At 38.5% G+C, this 11,694-nt stretch overlaps 2 non-coding genes across 2 annotated transcripts; both read left to right on the top strand.

Moving 5' to 3' along the window:
* Positions 1 to 1,593: 1,593 nt before the first annotated feature.
* On the top strand, positions 1,594 to 1,665 carry trnac-gca (transfer RNA cysteine (anticodon GCA)). The gene has a single exon. It is a non-coding gene; the product is annotated as a tRNA-Cys (tRNA).
* Positions 1,666 to 2,039: 374 nt separating this feature from the next.
* On the top strand, positions 2,040 to 2,111 carry trnac-gca (transfer RNA cysteine (anticodon GCA)). Its single transcript has one exon. It is a non-coding gene; the product is annotated as a tRNA-Cys (tRNA).
* The last annotated feature ends 9,583 nt before the right edge of the window (positions 2,112 to 11,694 follow it).

The following is an 11,694-nucleotide window of genomic DNA, read 5'->3' as shown; positions in this document are numbered from 1 at the left end:
GTGAGTAAACTGGAAAAGTTTTTTCAGTAAGGACTAAGGAGTTAATAAGCTGAAAAGCTGCTGAGTGGTTTGGAAACAATGCAGTCAATATCATCCGACCAGGATACCAGGTGGCGAACACACCCTGAGCTGGTGTGTGTAGAAATTTTGGAGGTAGTGTTCATCAATGAATTTGGGTTCAAAAGGAAGAAGGCAGTCTGGCAGGGCTGAAGACATAAAAAAGACAGATCAGTCATTGCATAAAACCACAAAGATGGCCTAACAATCCACTGAAGAATGGAGAGCAAATTAAGATGATATATATATATAATATATAATATATAAATATATAAAACTTTACCGGAGTCTGTTTGTTGATTAGTGATTCATCTCAGGTGTGTAGATGGGGAGGACGTCAGAGCACTGTGTGCAGGTGAAGCACAAGAACTCACACTGTCAAACAAATTGAAAACAAAAGGCACAAGCAAATTTATACAATGATGATTGTTCATGGAGAGACATTCAGACATGTGAAGAATTTCCCTTAAAGACACTCAAGAAATCTGTTATTATCATACTTATAAACACAAATATGACAGACACATTGTACTTTTGAAAGTGTTATTCAAGTCATAAAAACTTGAACTGTTTAAAAAAGCTTTAATCCACAAAGTAATTTGAGATGTCTGATCTTCATGTACAGTAACTAAGATAATGTGACACTATGTAACACTGGTGTGCAGCAGTCTGTTTGCATGCGGATGATTTGACCACTGAAAAAAGCAGGAAGACATGCAGTGGACATTTTTTTCCCATTACCGTGACAACTTTGGATGCTGTTGTTATTACTTTATATAGAACTCATGATGGTTGACCTGATTAGTGATAAACACATGACAGCATGACTGAACTGCATCATCTTTACCACTGCTGACTGATATGTGCCATTTTTTAGCAGAACTTCGTCCACGTCAAAGTCTAATCTCTCCTAGGATGAAAATGTTTGAACGAGTCTTTTTGGAAATAAATAAACATTGATTACCCATCACTATATATATATATGCTTTGTTGATAGGCTGTTGCTATGGTTATTGTCTGTTGGGAGGATTGACTCAGTATTTGACTTTTCTGTCAAAAGTTTCTGAAGGTTTAAAAGGTGGAGTTAAAGAGATTACACTTTAAAACTTTAGACAAAACTGCAGCAGTTATCGGCAGCGTTGTGTTGTCATTCACAAAGCCATCCATTAAACTACCACGGTGTATGTCACCTTGACACCACAAAAACAGATCTAACGTGTTCAGATACAGAAAGACCTCTGACTGTGCCCCGTGGTATTAGGCACACACATGAAGAAAAACACTCCTCCTTAGCATGAGACCCCTGCAGCCAAGAGTTATAAAGTGACAATACATCATAATGCAATGTAACACAGTGAGGCACATTGTGATTAAAAGGCACGGCAACTCCAATCACTGTTTTTGTGAGATAACACCAAGTGTGTTCTGTAAACACTGACAGTGCTTGAAACAAGACAAAAAGAAGACATAAAGATCTGATTTACATCACCTGAACATACTTTGTTGAGTTGCAGCTGTTATGTGCATATTTTATGGGGGGGTATAGCTCAGCGGCAGAGCATTTGACTGCAGATCAAGAGGTCCTCAGTTCAACTCTGGGTGCCCCCTGGCAATGTTTTCTGGGGAAGCAGTATTCTCAGATCTAATCATGTATGTAGTCTTAGTGACACCACAAATTAATGCACAGATGCAGCCGATAAAATATTATCATAATGCAAGATTACACAGTGAAATAAAATGTGATTGAAAACCATTTAAAAAAAAAAAGAAAGCCTTACGGTGTAATAATATACAGCCTATCTTTATGCATCAGTGTTTAGTGGTTAAGTGTTAAGTGGAAACTATTAGGACATTGATGCTGCTGATAATGAAGGCCCAGTTCTGAGGGATGGGTTGTTCAGTCAGAGGAAGTTGGGCTGGGCCTATGTATTTTGTATAATCCAGATTTATTGATATCCAGTCTGAATACCTCTCACAGATAAGGGGGTATAGCTCAGTGGCAGAGCATTTGACTGCAGATCAAGAGGTCCACAGTTCAACTCTGGGTGCCCCCTGAGGCATCTGTGTGATTGGAAGTTTAGTTTGAATGGGAAAACAAAAGTAGATGTGTCTACAAAACACACACGCATACATAAAGCTTTGAATTGAGTGAACTTACTGAATGCACAAAGTTATCAAATTCTTGCTCCAAATAAATTGCAGTTAAAAAGAAAATTAACTTTGAGTCCTTTTTATATTTCATAAGATCTGACATGAAAGAAGCTAAATGATAGGTCTTCAAGTCTGGGCCCCGTTTAAATCTAGGGCTAAAAAAGTCATCAAGAAATGCCAGTTGTAACATGACACGTCTTTTAAGGTGGACAAGACACCTATGTAGGCAGAGAGGTCAACACCCGCAGGCTAATAAGCTTGTCAGAGAGGTTGTGACTTTTGACCACCTTCAGTGTCTCATAACATCTGACATGAAAGAGGAAAAAGACCAGACTCCCATTAGAAAGTGAGCAACTCCCACAACTACAGTGCAAACACATTGAGTTACAAGAAAGACACCAGTGACAACTGGGCATACCACAAGAAATACGGAATAGTTCTAACATTTCTCTCACAACAACAACTGGTAAGAAAATGTACTGAGAAGAAAAGAGACATAATTTAAAAAGAGCTGTGGGGAATCACTTTGAAAAACTGTCTGTGTGTTCGGTTAAACTGCTTAAAACTTGAGTGTGGGAGTGACATTCTGGTGTTGGTACTTATGAGTCTGGTTAATGAAGTGAAGGTCAATGTTCACTGTTGTTACAGAGGGTTAGACAGAGACAGTTAAACTTTTATTATTCTTGCATGTTGTGTTAACTCCCACTATATGTATTAATTGACCAACATACTTGGCAGACTTTAATGCTCCCGCTGTGTAGTTACATCGATGGAGATGGAGCGCTCGCATCCGACGAGATACATAAACGGGTTTGTCCATTCTGAATTGACAAGAAGGCAGCTTTACTTGAGGTAATATTACCATGATGGGAAATTTTACAAAACAATACAATAAGACGCTGCAGGTGGCAGGAAGGTGCAGACAATATGGCCTGTCAGGATGATGAAAAGTTCCTTTTTCTGATTTAAAGTACTATACTGTAATAAAGTGAGAAACATGATGTGATACAAAACAGTTTAGTACAAGACAATGGCAAAAATAAAATGTGACTCAGCACAATACAGTGCAACACAATAGAGGGAAAAAGTCAAATTTGTTTTAACACGGCACTATGGAACGGCGTTCTTCAATAGAAACTCTAAATCAAAGCTCACTGCAACATGCTAAGTCTGTAAGTATGTATGTTATCAGTATGAGGACAAATAGTGCTGTAGTATGCTGTATCATAACAGTTTCCTATTTCCATATCTTTAATGCTTCATTCCTTCACACCTTTAGGTTCTTCTACTCTAACCTTAAGGAGCGGGTGACTACACTACAAGTAAAGCACCGCTTTGCATTCACACAGACACAAATTTCACACAAACACTTTGATCTGAGGGGTGGGTTGCTCAATCAGAGGGAATTTCCCCCCATATCGCTGTCTAACTTCCAATAAAAAGAGACTTTTTTTTTTTTATCCGTCCAACTCTTCTAAAGCTCCTTGAGGGCTGCCCTTTGGGTCTGGAAGCCTTGTACACTCATCCCTCCTTTTTTCTTCTTTTCCTCTTCTTGAACCCAAACTCAATCCACTCGTTGTTCATGGTCCTCTGATCCTTACACCGAACCCCTCAAGAGTTTTCCATAGGTCTCGGTGTCATACTTCAAACATCCCCTTTAAGTTTTTTTTAGAATATCTTCACTGTGTTGATGATGAGGGCCTATAGGAACAAGCAGCGTTGCTAAGTGTGAATGTGGGCCTCTGTCTTTGCTTCAACTTTTAAGTTAATCTCAACAGTCAAAATAAAAAAGAAGAACCAGTGAAAGGAGACAAGGGCTGAGCTGGGCTGGGCTACCTATTATTTGACAAGATGTTCCACTGTGCAAAAAAACATGGCCTCGAACAAGTCAATCTTATGACAGAGTGAAATATAAGTTAATACAACTACTTAATGCAACTACTACATTTCCTCACCCTTCCCCTCACAGATACAGGTTAGGATTTCTTTCATCAGCACATGCACATTTTTCCTCAGCATGCAGATGCCTTACATTTGCATACACTTTCCACGTGTGGAAGGGTTTACTTGGCCACAAATGCTTATTAAAAGGTTGGAGGAGGCCTTAGTGGCACTTGGAACACCTTCACGCATGAGGCTGCAGGTTCATGACTTATCAGGTACAAGTTTTTCCACAGTCATTATAATTTTTTTCTTCCTTCCTGTGATGCTATCCCTCTCCTTTCTGCTGTGCCCTTATTCATAAATGACTGGGATTAGAATTAATGTGCTTGGTTGGTTCTGCATGTTACAAAATACACAACTAGACAGTTACAAAAACCAACATGTATACAACCTACAAATTTCCCTATTCCTGAGATGAGATCCCTGCATGTCACTGGAATACTGCCGCATAAAGGACAAACACAGCATATTACTTGTTGGTGAGAATGGAAGAGTTTGAACATGTTGCTCAAGTTTTAGACTATCCTTGAAGTAAAATGCTGTTGAATGAATAGTATTGGTGTTGGAAAAATTGAGATATGAATGATATTACGAAAAAAATTTCCAAAGCCAAAGATAAAAAACACTCATGTTTTAAAAGTTCTGTTTTTTTTCTCTCAGATCATGTTAAATATAATCACAAAGATCCATATTTTTGTATATGACCCACCTATGTTATGATCCACTTTCCTAAGAACATAATTTCTTTTTACAGTAAAAATTGTGATTATATATTATGAAATATCATTTATTTCTGTATAGATATTGCTGTATAACTGAATTATCACAGGTGCTATCTTTGCAGCAGTCATGGTAGCCTGTTTTGAAGATGATATTCTGAGGCCCAGTCATCTGAATACTCACAGAAATAAAGTATTAATAACTTGTAATTTTCCTGCACCTGTGTTTCCCATCCCTCTGACTCAAGCAGCTGACCTTTACTCAAAATGAACAACTCTCAGTGAGGAGTGACCACAGCTCTTTCCAGTCAAGGTTATTTTCCCAACGTTAGAGCAAACAGGAAAAAAAAAAGATTCAAGTTTTTAATTTTGGATCAAAGCATCAGAAGTGTTACAGAAAAAGCACAATCTGGTGCAAATGATGAACACATAAGTGTAGATGCATTAGAAAGCCTGTAAATTGGCTGCATATGTAAATGTCACACAGCATGAACGGAAGCCACTTCCCTAAACTCCCCATCTGGGGAAGTTCTGGTGGTTTTTCTGTGTAAATTTGCACAGTTGTGGTTTTTTTCCTAAGGAAAATCCAAGGAGATGTGGAGTAGAGTACATGCGTCAGCAGAGGAGAACTCGGGACAAACGCAACCATTCACACCCAGATGAGAGTAAATTGTGTCTGTGAGCAAGGGTGTGTATAACCTGTACAGTCAGGTTCATTATCTTAAAAGTAAGCTGTATATGCAACTCTTTTTATATTTGCAGTGATAATTATGTATGTATGCAGAGGCTGTATTTACAGTTCTTGAATTTGAGCAAAAAATAGCCTTTGCAGATATGTTTGCAAAGAGTAAAACACATTTTTGGAGAGACCGAAGTGTTTGCCAACAACACAAGCCATTACAGTTGCTTTTCTCTGTTTCCTGAGCAAACACAACTGAAACTAATCATATGAAAATTTTCTAGCCCTTCTAGCTTTTTTTGTTCTCTCTCTGCGTCTCAGCAACCCTGCAGTAATCTTCTGCTCCAGACATTTATACCGCACAAGTTTATCTGACTGCCTAAGGACTTCATTTGAGACACAAAATCAAAATATTCAAGTTCAGGCAGGCCTTATATTTGGAATGATCAGGCTCCAGGAAGGATGTGATTTAAGTCTTGGAAAAAAAACACTGTCACGGCTTTGCTAGAAACTTTTTAAAATATATTTTACTGTATTTCCAATCAGCTTGCCAATTATGAACATTTGTAGTTGAACTTGACTTAAAGGACTCAAGAATGGATCACATGACTTGATCTGCAACGTACAAGTCCGGTAAGTTTGCTTCAATATAATGCTTGTGTAACTGAACACAGATCATTGCCTAAACACCATTCATATTGTGATATAAGATGGTGATATTGTGAAAATATTGATATGAATACCATGTACATACATTCTAAAATGGATTATTTTAAGACAAAAAGGGTTCCATTCTGAGGTTGTTAACATGAATTTTTGAAATATCAAAAGACTTTAACGCATTTATAATGTATGATGCCAGAATAAATCTAAATCACCAGAAGGGTTTTAGCCAGACAGCCTGATACCAATAAGTGGGTCTTATACCTAAATAAGAGAAAAATGGATCTAAAATGGAAGGCAGGTGTGATTTTAATAAAAGATGGAAGAGGCAGAGAGTTGCGGGAAGACAAAGAGAAATAATAAGGATAGAAAAAAAAAAAAAGAGAAAATGACTGCGAGATAAAAATATGTCTGGCATGCACCTTCTCTTAAAGTCTAACCAAGCCGCACCCACAGATGCACAACCTAAGCCGTTTCTGCAATACATGATAAGGTAATAGCAGCATTGGGTTTCCACTCTCTCTCCACAAACATTATCTGATTTAGGAGACTTCCTGCTCACTCTCACCCCCTTCTCTGCTCCCTTCCCTCTTTGATCTCAATACTTCACATTGTGTGTGTGGTTCCATCTGTATTTGTGCCAGACAGCATATGCACCTTACAAATGTCAGTCCTTCTGCAGGTTTTATGTTTTTCTAGTAATGTGCACCTATTTCCAACTTTAGGTACATTTTAATTAGTTTAAAATATTGCATTATAAATGCTCACAAATGTTAATAAGCGTGCATATCCAGGGGTTAAAACCTCATCGTGAGATTGTAACAAACTGTTTTCTGCACACAGGACAAGAACCTTTGCATTGTTTGCAAACTTTTGTAGACTAATAACTTGAATAACTATTTTATCAAATAGCCTAATAATTCAAAGTGCAGAAGTTCAGGACAAAATAGAACGTGTAAGCTAACAATATTCCTGAATGACACGCCTGGTTTTTAGCATTGTATGTTTTTTATGACATGTTTACGAAGTCAAAGTAAGAATGCTCAAAACAAGGCTGCTTTTTAACCAGCCCCCATTTTACAGTAACCACAAAGTACTATAATTCCTAGACACGATTAACACCAAGCTCAGTCTGGGACAATGGAAGGTAATGCTTACATTAGCAGCCTTGGTAACTCAGACCGTACCAATTAAATTACTACATAACTTCTTCAATATATTCAGAAATTAACAGATCTCAACGCTGGTTCAGACGACAAATGGATTATAGATGTGTCCAAGTCTCTGTGATGACGTCCATATCTTTAAATAGCTTCATCCATCCATCCATCCATTTCCCACACCTGCTTTATCCAACTCAGGGTCAATGGAGGGCTGGAGCCTATCCCAGCTACAGTTGGGAAAAAGGCAAGGTACACCCTAAACAGGTAGCCAGTTCATCACAGGGCCTACACAGAGACAACAAACCTTATTACCCTGATAGGTCATTTAGAATCACCAATTAACCTAATTTGTATGTCTTTGGACGGGGGGAGGGAGTACCTGGAGATAACCCACGCATGCAAAAGGAGAACAAACAAACTCCACACAGAAAGGCCCCAGCCGAGACTCAAACCAGGAATCTTCTTGCTTCCTTCTTTTTTACAAAAAGGGAGAAAAAAAGCCCATACCTTTCAGTGGATCGAGAGCCTCTCAACCAGTAATCTGTTGAGGTGACTGGATATGATTCACGGTGCGTGAGCCAGAAAAAAAAGCAGTTTAGCTTTCAATCTCACTTTCGTGTGAAGAAAAATTTTTACGAATATAAAAGAAAGTGTGTAAATGACCTTTCGTGCTGTTGTAATGATCAGTTGTTGTTTTTTTATTTCAGCAGTTGAAATGATTATTTAATCACATGTTGTTATTTTGGTGCAAAACCAAGAGTGAGCCCTTGGAAAAATTTGTCCCTTTCATCTCCTCTCATCATCTTGATTGACTACAACTTGTCTCAAACCAACAAACGTTGCACATTTTTTGCTCTTGCAAGTGAATGTGAGCTAGCCAACCATGCTGTTTCTTACTCACGGTGGAAGCTAACTGTTTGTCCCGTAGCAACATCAGCTTTTTGTAGGAAACACAAACACATAGAATTCAGAACCTTAGACATTTTCTACATTAATATGTTGTTCTATGATCCTTTGAGCAATTATTTGCAATAAAAATCACAACATATAGCACAAAAACTTTAAACAAAAATAGGGTAGAGACTTTGGATTTTGGTTCAGCTTTACAGTTGTTTATCTTGGTTACTTGGGTACGTTTGTGTGTTTATAATTGAATGTTGGACACAACTTCCACTCCTCCACTGATGTCACATCCGCTGCCCTCATTCTTTCCTGTTTACTTGATACAACTTCTGGTGGGAGCATCGGCGGAACATGAGGCCCCTCACTCTTTAGATCCCGATAAGTCCATAAATAATACCAAAGGCAGATTAAAGCTACACTACAATTCCTTTGGCTCCTCTGTCCCTGTGACGGAATTGATCATTGGCGGAGAGCAGGAAGTTGAAAGTTAAAACGGCTCAAATGGCCACATTTTCTTTCATCTTGCTTCCTTTCAAAATGGTTTAATGTATAATACACATAAAAACACACACACCAAAACACAATCGCACACACTATTCTGAGAGCTCTCTAATGTCCTGCCATGCAGGTGTGTTTTAATCTTCTAAATCCAATAATAATGGCAGTCCTGATCTTCATACAATCCCATTAAGTTCAATGGAGCAGCTGTGTGATGCTTGTTTACAGATTAACAGACAGGCACACACAAGTATAAACGCACACACGCATTATCACGCACAAATAATAGATACTGTATCTGCTTCGCAAGAGAGTTGGGTTGTGAAAACAGAGCCACAGGCGGAAGTGGCTGAATAAAGGCTCTTGTGCACAAACCAGCGTGAAGAACCAGCATCGTTAAGAATACCTCAGCCGTATCCCTTTGTTGTGTCAGGAAAAACATAAATTGGACTTGAACACTTCAAAATAGATTATTTCCGACTGCTGAGCTGGAGTACATCATTACACAGTTAAGCCATGGTTCTCAAACTGTGGTATACTGTATGTACCATCACTGGTACGCAAACTTCTTCTAGTGGGACGCAGTAGAAATTCTGACCAATTTACAAAATCCGCTGACAGTTTTAAAAATTGCAAAATGTGTCATCTTAATTTGCTTAAACATTTTTAGATACGATGTTGGTATACAGTTGTTGTTCTTGATGTTCTAAACTTCTTTTAATCATGAAAAAATATACATTTTTCACCTTAATGGTGGTATCTGGAGATGCAAACATTTTCCACGGTGGTACATGTTATAACACATTATAAGGTAAAACTTAACACTGTGTAGTAAGAAAAACAAGAACATTGGAGTGTTTGTTTTGTGTTTATTTGTGTTTTATGTTAGTAATATTAGTCTCTGTTGAATCATGTTTATCAGCAGATTTTAGTTTCTTCACTTGGCCACAATGTGTAAAAAGTGTTTGCTTGTTTAAGGAACATTAAGATGCCAAAAGATTGTGTATGACATGTTACTCTGGCTGTTTCTGCTCCCTTCTTGCGCACCCATTTACTGAGCTGAACACCGAATCACAGTGAGCTCTCCCTGACCCGATGCAGATTCAACAAACTGAGGAGCTTAGACTGATAGTAGAGTATTAATGGGACTTTTTTTCTTAACATTAACTGAATGTTAAAAGGCTGCATTTTGCAGAGTAAGACAGTATAAAATATGCACTGATTCACACAATGTTCTTGATATGGTCAAATCCAAAGAAGTCAGAAAGACATTTTCCCCTTCAGGTTGTCAAGTTACCTCAGAAAAAAAAAACACATTTAAGCAGAGGACAGGGCAAATTTTCTTTCTTCTGTTCTGCCATTTGCCACAGGCAAGTATACACACACACAGACACGGAGACAGTTATTAATGGCCCATTGTACGTTATGGAAAAGACTATTTCCACATAACAGATCTGGGAATTTACAGCTCTGAGACAATGGAAGAAAAGGAGAGAAGTAAATGAACATGTGAAAGACAGAGAGAAGGAGAATGATAAAAAGAGCAAATGATGGGAAAGAGACAATAAAAAGAATGACATCAAGTCTAGAAAGATCATTTGATGACTGGGAATTGGTGGCTGAGGTTAAGAAACATGACTGGTTTTGCAATTTTATGGAGTGGGATGGAAGAGGTGAGAAATGGAAAATGAGGGGAGAACAAAGAAGCTGTTAGGGAGAGGGATTAAAAGGAAAAAAAGAAAGCATTAAGAGTAAAAGTTATGACTGCAAAGATAGAAGATGATGATAGGGCAGATGAGGACAGATGACAAAAAGGGAAAAGGGGATGAAAGATTTAAAAAAGAAGGGATAAACAGAGTAGATGAAGCGATGGACATGATAAAGGAATGAGCAAATGAGTGAGCGGCAGGTTGTGAAGCACTGAAGGAAAGAGAGGCTGGGTAAATGGCAAAGTGGACAAATAAAATTGATGCCAGGAAAAGAACGAGGGTCCGTACAGGAGAGTTGAAGAAGCTTATAGATGTGTGGATGAACTGAGGGACATGGAGAGTCACAAAGGAGCAAGAAAAGGACCATGTGCTTCTGAGGCTTACACATCAGCAACTACACTGTGTTTTCAGACCTGTTTGCAATAGAATTATTTGGATTAATCATTATAAATGGACAAGTGTAAGTTGAAGCTATATTAGTTAAATCTAGCTGAATTACGCTAAAACCAATTTCAAGTATAATTTAGTTTCCATTGCTATTCTTGAGGTTAACTTGGAGCAATACTGCCCCAAAAAGAGAAGACTTGGCCAAAATATTGGTCACTTAGATTTGGGAAGCACTTGAACTGACTCTTCTTCTGCTGTGAACTATACTTTTTCAAATCACACTTCTCTTCACTTAGCCATTTGCAACATTTACATATGTCTCAGCAGCTTAATGAGGGAGAGACGAGAAAAAATGAAAGAATAAGGAAAGAGGTCACGGAGCATGAAAAGAGGAGAGAAAGAGGCAGTTACAGATAGAGAGAGAGAGAGAGAGAGAGAGAGAGAAAAGTGGAGAAAACATGTTCTTCATTAAACCACAGCTGAGAAAGTAACACGGCAGCTCTTTCATTAATGGTTTGGTGTGCGCTCCCTCGTGCAAAAGTGCGCATGCAGATCTGCAGCTGCATGCCTGATGTTACGTGTGTCTGGTCACAGCCAGAGGGCATGACTGACTGAGTGACTAATTGCGCCGTCTGTTCACCATAACAGACACACTCCCATGCGCACACACCGAGATTACGCAATCATCAATAGGATAATCTTCTTGGCCTGGTATTTTTTTTCCCCCAGAGGATGAATATCAGCACTTCTAGATTACTCTGTCGTCTGAAAATCCTTCACTCTGCTTGTCTAATCCCTGACCTCTGCTTACATTACACCAT

Source organism: Odontesthes bonariensis, chromosome 4 (genome assembly GCF_027942865.1).
Source record: "Odontesthes bonariensis isolate fOdoBon6 chromosome 4, fOdoBon6.hap1, whole genome shotgun sequence".
NCBI classification, from domain to species: domain Eukaryota; kingdom Metazoa; phylum Chordata; class Actinopteri; order Atheriniformes; family Atherinopsidae; genus Odontesthes; species Odontesthes bonariensis.
This window is presented reverse-complemented; position numbering and strand designations above follow the sequence as displayed.